Source organism: Gracilinanus agilis, chromosome 1, assembly GCF_016433145.1.
Source record: "Gracilinanus agilis isolate LMUSP501 chromosome 1, AgileGrace, whole genome shotgun sequence".
In the NCBI taxonomy this organism is placed as follows: domain Eukaryota; kingdom Metazoa; phylum Chordata; class Mammalia; order Didelphimorphia; family Didelphidae; genus Gracilinanus; species Gracilinanus agilis.
Genome location: NC_058130.1, coordinates 278222164 through 278230576, shown reverse-complemented (window position 1 = coordinate 278230576; position 8413 = coordinate 278222164).

Genomic DNA, 8413 nt, shown 5'->3' with positions numbered 1-8413 from the left:
TAAGTTAAAAAAGTTAAAGAGTGAGTTTAAAAAGTTAAAAGAGAAAAAGTATGCACATATACAAAAATATTCATTTCAGCACTTTTTCTTATAACAAAGAACAAACAACTGGGTGATAATAATTTGGGAATAACTAAATAAATTATGGAATATGAATGTAATGGAATATCATTTTGCCATCAGAAATGGTAAAAAGAGTGGATTCAGATGAATTTAAGAGGATTCATCCCAAACCAGAATAATTTATAGAATGACTACAACACTGAAAAAAAGTAACCTATAAAAGACATAAAAACTAACATCAATACAACAACCAGCCACAACTAATGCTTTTTATTAGAAGCTTAGGGTGGAGAAAAGAGATTAATGGTAAAGTGTATTTCCCAGCCCAACCTTTAGCATAGAGGTGAAAGACTAGAATTGCAAAATGAAATATACATTTTTTGGATGCAACCAATATGTGGGTTTTGAATAGCACTATTTACTTGCTTCAAATGGCCATTTTTACTTTTCTTTTGGGCATAGATTTAGAGGGGGAAAGTATTGGGTAATAGAAATGATTATTACATCCCCTTAATCATTGGTCAAGGTATAAAACATGAATATAAACACCTGTCAGAAGTACTTGATCATTTTGATGGTGATGGGAGCACAGAATCAACATCAAAGAGTGATTTGTTATGAACGGTGATATTCTTCAGATACTCCTATTTGCAGATGTCATTGTGGTAATTGCATTAAACCCCAGAACATTTCAGAGCTTCCTGGAAGAAATCTTTAAGCACTCAGAAACTGACCTATCCATTCAAACAAGAAAAAATAAAAAATATTTATTACCCAGATTTGGATAGATACCCCGTGGAGCTTGTCCAACATTACATTTGAGACAAACAATTGAATGAGAGAAGGAAAGTGAGCTGAATTACTTCTAAGAAATTACAAATCTCTTTTCTCCAAAGATTCTAATAAAAAGCATCAACAAGCATTTATCTGTAAGAGGTACAAGATAGAAGGTCTCCCTGTAAATTAAGAGTGAAACAAGAATATCTACTATCACCACTATTCTTCAATATTTTACTAGAAATACTATGGCAATAAAAGAAGAAAAAAATTGAAGGAATTCAAATAGGCAATGAAAAAATAAAACTATCACTTCGCAGATATGTTATACTTAAAGAATTCTAGAGAATCAACTAAAATTTAGTTTACTTAATCATTGGCAACACAATAATTAGTTGACCAAATAATTAACAAGTTTAGCAAAGTTGCAGGATATAAAATAAGCCTACATATAGTATCAGCATATTACCAACAAAGATCATCAGTAAGAGATAGAAAAAGAAATTCCATTTAAATTAAACATAGATAGACTTCTGGTTAAGATGGCAGCAAAGTAAGGAGCAGCTGCTTGATCTCTCCTAACCGAAGCATACAGGACTCCTCCAGAGGGACATAAAAACAAATCCAGACGAACAAAGGGACCCCACAACAGGGCACAGCATTGAAGGTACGTGAATTGGGACGTTTCCATGCTATAAAAGGGTGAAACAGCTCTCACTAAAACGCGAGAGGAAGAAGCACCTCCCCCACCCCCCACACCACGTACATTGCCAAGGCTAGTGCACAAGAGTCAAAGCAGGTTTGGGGCACCCATTAAGTCACTGGCAGCTCCAGGGCTTGTTCCGGAGAGCAGCAAGACTTAGGACCCCAAGAGGCTAAAGAACGAGCATGGACTTTCCTGAGCACCTGAGCTGGTGGAGGCACTGCCCTAGGTGCAGACTAGGATCTCGAGCTCAGGCTTGGACCTCTAGTGGGGACGCTGTGAAGACAGGAGCACGGCTGTGGAAGCAGCGCCCTGAGACTGCTGAAGGAGCCTCGGGCAGAGGGGCAGACCAGGGACGACCAGGAGGCTCGACCCCGAGAACAATGAGACCTGAGACCTCGGGAGCCTAGAGAGCGAAGACAGACCCTTAGTGTGAGGATAAAGTGCAGAAGGCACAGGTCTAACAACAATGGCAAGCCAAAATCGGGAACCCCAGAAGAGAAAGACTACCAAGAAGAATTCTGTAACACTCAACAACTTTTACACAGAGAAAATCCAGACAACAGAGGAGAACAAACAAGTAATCATATCCAAACCTTCCCAAAATAATGAAAGCTGCTCACAAGCTATTGAAGAGTTCAAATCTGAGATGATGAGAAAGATGGAAGAGATCTGGCAAGAAAATAACAGTTTAAAAGACAGAATTTCACAATTGGAAAGTGAGGCAAGTCAACTGAAGACCAGAAATGACCAGATTGAAAAGGAAAACCAGTCCCTAAAGGCTAGAATTGAGCAATTAGAAGCTAATGATCTCTCAAGACAGCAAGAACAAATAAAACAAAGTCAAAAGACTGATAAAATAGAAGGAAACATAAAACATCTCAATAAGAAAGTGACAGACCAAGAAAACAGGTCTAGAAGAGACAAATTGAGAATCATTGGTCTTCCTGAAAAGGCAGAAATTAATAGAAACTTGGACGCCATACTAAAAGAAATTATTCAGCAAAATTGCCCTGAACTTGTACAACAAGAGGGCAATATAGACATTGAAAGGATCCATAGACCACCCTCTACACTAGACCCAGAAAAGACAACGCCCAGGAATATAATAGCCAAATTCAAGAGCTTCCAAGTAAAAGAAAAAAAATCTTACATGAAGCCAGAAAGAGACAATTCAAATATCAAGAAGCACCAAGCAGGATCACACAGGATCTGGCAGCCTCCATGCTAAAAGACTGCAAGGCTTGGAACACGATATTCAGAAAGACAAGAGAGCTGGGCCTTCAACCACAGATCAACTACCCATCAAAACTGACTATATACTTCCAGGGGAAAGTATGGGCATTCAACAAAATTGAAGATTTCCAAGTATTTGCACAGAAAAGACCAGGACTAAATGGAAAGTTTGATACCCAACCACAAAAATCAAGAGAAACATGAAAAGGTAAATAAGAAACAGAGGAGAAAGAAAGAAAACTCATAATTTTTTAAATTTGACTCTTTAAGGGCTTCAATAAGATCTAATTATCTGTATTCCTATGTGGAGAAATGCTATGTATAATTCTCTGTAGTGAACTCTATTCACTATTATAGTATTCACTATCATAGCAATCAGAAGAATAATTCCAGGGAGAAGGTGGAATACTAAATGGTCTAAGATGACATGGAGGGTGGGAAAGAGGGGGGTGAATAGTAGGGGACACCAAGAGAAACGTGAGTGAATAAGAAAAATAGGATATTCTATTACACAAAAAGAGGGCATGGGAAGGGGAGGGGATAACTACTATTATAAGAAGGAGAGGAAGAGAGCATTAAGAGGGAATAATTAAACCCTACTCTCAGTGTAATCAACCCAGAGAGGGAAGAGTAGCTTTATTATCCATTCGGATAAAAAACTCTATCTAACCCTACTGAGAAAGTCAGAAGGGACAAACCACAGGGAGCAGGGGAGTGGGGAGGTCAAAAAAGGGAGGGGAGAAGAAGGGGCAGGGAATCATTAGGCCTTTAAAAAGCAAAAAGAGGGGAATAACAAGGGAGGGGGCAGAAAGGGAAGTCAATCAAGGGAGGGGATAAGGGATACTGGCTCTAAGTAAACCACTGGTTTAAAAGAAAATAGTGTAAGAAGAAGGGGTGGGTCTAGGGGAGGATACAAAAATGTCAGTGAATGCACAACTGATAATTGTAACTCTGAATGTGAATGGGATGAACTCGCTCATAAAATGGAAGCAAATAGCAGAGTGGATTAGATACCAAAATCCTACCATATGTTGTCTACAAGAAACACATATGAGGCGGGTGGACATACACAAGTTTAAGGTTCAGGGCTTGAGCAAAATCTTTTGGGCATCAAATGAGAAAAAGAAGGCAGGAGCGGCTATTATGATCTCTGACAAAGCCAAAGTAAAAATAGATATGATTAAAAAAGACAGGGAAGGTCATTACATCCTGATTAAAGGCAGTATAAACAATGAGGAAATAACACTGCTCAATATGTACACACCAAGTGGCATAGCATCCAAATTCATAAAAGAGAAACTGGCAGAGCTCAAGAAGGAAATAGATAGTAAAACCATAATAGTGGGAGATCTAAATATTCCTCTTTTAGATCTAGATAAATCAAACCAAAAAATAAATAAGAAAGAGGTAAGAGAGGTGAATGAAATCCTAGAAAAATTAGATTTAATGGATATGTGGAGAAAAATAAATAGGGACAAAAAGGAATACACCTTCTTTTCAGCTGCACATGGTACATTCACAAAGATTGACCATGTGATAGGGCATAGAAACATTGCAAACAAATGCAAAAGAGCAGAAATAATAAATGTAACCTTCTCAGATCATAATGCAATAAAAATAATAATTAGTAAGGGCACCTGGACAGGCAAATCAAAAACCAATTGGAAATTAAACAATATGATTCTCCAAAACCAATTTGTCAAAGAAGAAATCATAGAAACAATCAACAATTTCATTGAAGAGAATGACAATGATGAGACATCCTACCAAATTCTGGGATGCAGCCAAGGCAGTACTCAGGGGAAAATTTATATCCTTGAATGCATATATTAACAAATTAAGGAGGGCAGAGATTAAAGAATTGGGCATGCAACTCAATAAACTAGAAAGCGAGCAAATTAAAAATCCCTAGATGAAAACTAAATTAGAAATACTAAAAATCAAGGGAGAAATTAATAAAATCGAAAGTAAAAGAAGTATTGAATTAATAAATAAGACTAGAAGCTGGTATTTTAAAAAAACAGATAAAATAGACAAAGTACTGGTCAATCTAATTAAAAAAAGGAAAGAAGAAAACCAAATTGACAGTATCAAAGATGAAATGGGAGACCTCACCTCTAATGAAGGGGAAATTAAGGCAATCATTAAAAACTATTTTGCCCAATTATATGGCAATAAATATAACAATTTAGGAGATATGGATGAATATTTACAAAAATATAAATTGCCTATATTAACAGCAGAAGAAATAGAATACCTAAATAATCCCATATCAGAAAAAGAAATTGAACAAGCCATCAAAGAACTCCCTAAGAAAAAATCACCAGGACCTGATGGATTCACAAGTGAATTCTATCAGACATTCAAAGAGCAACTAATCCCAATACTATACAAACTATTTGATATTATAAGCAAAGAAGGAGTCCTACCAAATTCCTTTTATGACAGAAATATGGTACTGATTCCAAAACCAGGTAGATAAAAAACAGAGAAAGAAAACTATAGACCAATCTCCCTAATGAACATAGATGCAAAAATCCTAAATAGAATACTAGCAAAGAGACTCCTAGCAAGTAATTAAGAAGATCATCCACCATGATCAGGTGGGATTTATACCAGGAATGCAAGGATGGTTCAACATTAGGAAAACCATCCACATAATTGACCATATCAACACTCTAACAAACAAAAATCACATGGTTATCTCAATAGATGCTGAAAAAGCCTTTGACAAAATACAGCATCCATTCCTATCCATGAAGCAGTACGCCATCACACCTGATCTGTGTTAATCCCAGAGCAAGGCTGGGAGCCCCAATCCAAGCTTGTAATAAAGACTTGAATCTCAGTGCAAGGCAATCCCCAGTACCCTTACCTGTGTAAGCCCAGACCAAGGCCCAGAGTTAGCTCCTACCAATGATCAATGCACAGCTTTTGGCCCACAGCAAGGCATTTTACCTGATCAAGTCAATAGGGAGACCAAAAGCCCCCACCCAAGCCTGGTGTTTGATTGAACCCAGCACAAGGAAGCTCACAGTGCTCTTGCCTCTGCAAGCCATCCAGAGTCTCAGAGATTAATTGAATCTGCAGTGACAGGTGGTTTTCAGATCTCCCAACCCTCAGGCCATCACATCAACTTGAAAAAAACTGAAACTTGCAGAAACTCAGAAATAGAGTTAAGAGTAGCATCAAGGAAAAATTGAAGTTTAAGAGAGTGTCCCCCTCTTAAGAACAGAGCCTATCTTTAAGATAAAAATGAAAGCCAAGAAAAAGGGTAGGGAAATGATCAAACATAAAAAAAAATAATAATAAGCAACATAACCATAGAAAAATTTTATAGGAACAAAGAACAAGAAGAGTTGATTTAAAATAAGAATCTTAAGATATCTTGTTATAAGAAACATATTTGAGGCAGGAAGACATACACAGTAAAGGTAAGAGGCTGGAACAGAATTTATTGTGCATCTTCTGAAGTAAAAAAAAGCAGGAGTAGTAATCATGATCTCAGACAAAGCTAAAGCAAAAATAGATCTGATTAAAAGAGATAAGGAAGGAAATTACATCTTGACAAAAGGCACTATAGACAATGAAGTAATATCAATACTAAACATGTATGTACCAAATGGGTATAGCCTCCAATTTTTTAAAGGAGAAACTAAACGAGTTTCAGAAGGAAATAAACAGTAAAAATAGTCTAGTGGAGGACCTCAACTTCTTTCTTTAAGATCTAGATAAATCAAACCAAAAAATAAACAAGAAATAAAGGAAGTGAATGAAAATTTTTAAATGTTAGAACTAACACATCTCTGGAGAAAATTGAATGGGAATAGAAAGTAAAATAAAATACATTCTTTTCAAGAGTACATGGCGCCTATACAAACACTGACCATGAATTAGGACATTGAAAACTTCACAACCAAATGAAAAAAAGTAGAAATAATAAATGCATCATTTTCAGATCATAACATATAAGGCTCCATTGAAAGACAAATCAAAAATTTATTGGAAACTAAATAATCTAATGCTAAAAAAGGGTGGGTCAAAGAACAAATTATAGAAAAAATCAGTAATTTCATTAATGAGAATGACAATGAGGAAATGACATATTAGAATTTATGGGATACAACCAAAGCAGTACTATGGGTAAAATTTATATCTCCAAATGCTTATATCAGTAAAAAAGAGAAAATGAATTGGATATGCAACTAAAAAAAACTAGAAAAAGAACAAATTAAAAATCCTCAGTTAAAGGCTAAACAGGAAATACTAATAATTAAAGGAGAAATTAATAAAATAGAAAGCAAGAGAACTATTGAATTAATAAATAAGACTAGGAGTTGGTTTTATTAAAAAAATAGAGCATTGGTTAATTTGATTTTAAAAAGGAAAGAAGAAAATCAAATAATCAATATCAAAAATGAAAAGGATGAACTCACCACCAATGAAGAAGAAATTAAAGCGATCATTAGGAGTTATTTTGCCCAATTATATGCCAGAAATTCTGACAATTAAGTGAGATGGATGAATATTGACAAAAATAAATAAACTGCCTAGATTAAAAAGAGGAAATAATCCCATCTCAGAAAAAGAAATTGAATAAACCATCAATGAACTCCTTAAGGAAAAATCTCCAAGGTCATATTCACAAATAAATTCTAGCAAACATTTAAAGAACAACTAATTGCAATACTATATAAACTATTTAGGAAAATAGGCAGAGAAGAAATTCTACCAAATTATTTTTATGGCACAAATATTCTACTGTTACCAAAAGCAGGAAGAACACACACACAAAAAAGAAAGAATATTATATGCCAATTTCATTAGTGAATATAGATGCAAAATTTTTAAATAAAATATTGGCAAGGAGACTATAGAAATACATCACAGGGATATATTTTTACAAATCCTATATGTAAATTCTCACCAGGTCAGATTTATGCCAGAAATGCAAGGCTGGTTTAATATTAGGAAAACTATCAGTGTAATTGACCATGTCAATAACCAAACTAACAGAAATCACATGATTATCTCAATAGATGCAGGAAAAGTCTTTGATAAAATACAATTGCCATTCCCATTAAAAACACTAGAAAATGGGGCAGCTGGGTAGCTCAGTGGATTGAGAGCTAGGCCTAGAGACGGGAGGTCCTAGGTTCAAATCTGGCCTCAGACACCTCCCAGCTGTGTGACCCTGGGCAAGTCACTTGACCCCCATTGCCTACCCTTACCACTCTTCTGCCTCAGAGCCAATACACAGTATTGACTCCAAGACAGAAGGTAAGGGTTTAAAAAAAAACACTAGAAAAATGAGTCATTCCCTAAAATTATAAGTACTATCTACCTAAAACCATTGTCTACAGTGGGAATAAATTAAAAGTTTTCCCACTAAGGTCAGGGGTGAAGTAATGATGCCCCTTATCATCACTATTATTTAATACTAATATTAATTAGAAATGCTAGCAGAAAGAAAAGTGAAAGTAAATGAAGGAATTAAAGTAGGCAATGAGGAAACTAAACTATCACTCTTTGCAGATGATCTAATGGTATACTTAGAGAATACTAGAGAATCAACTAAAAAACTAGCTGAAAAAATTAACAAATTCACTAAAGTTTCAGGATAAGAATAAATCC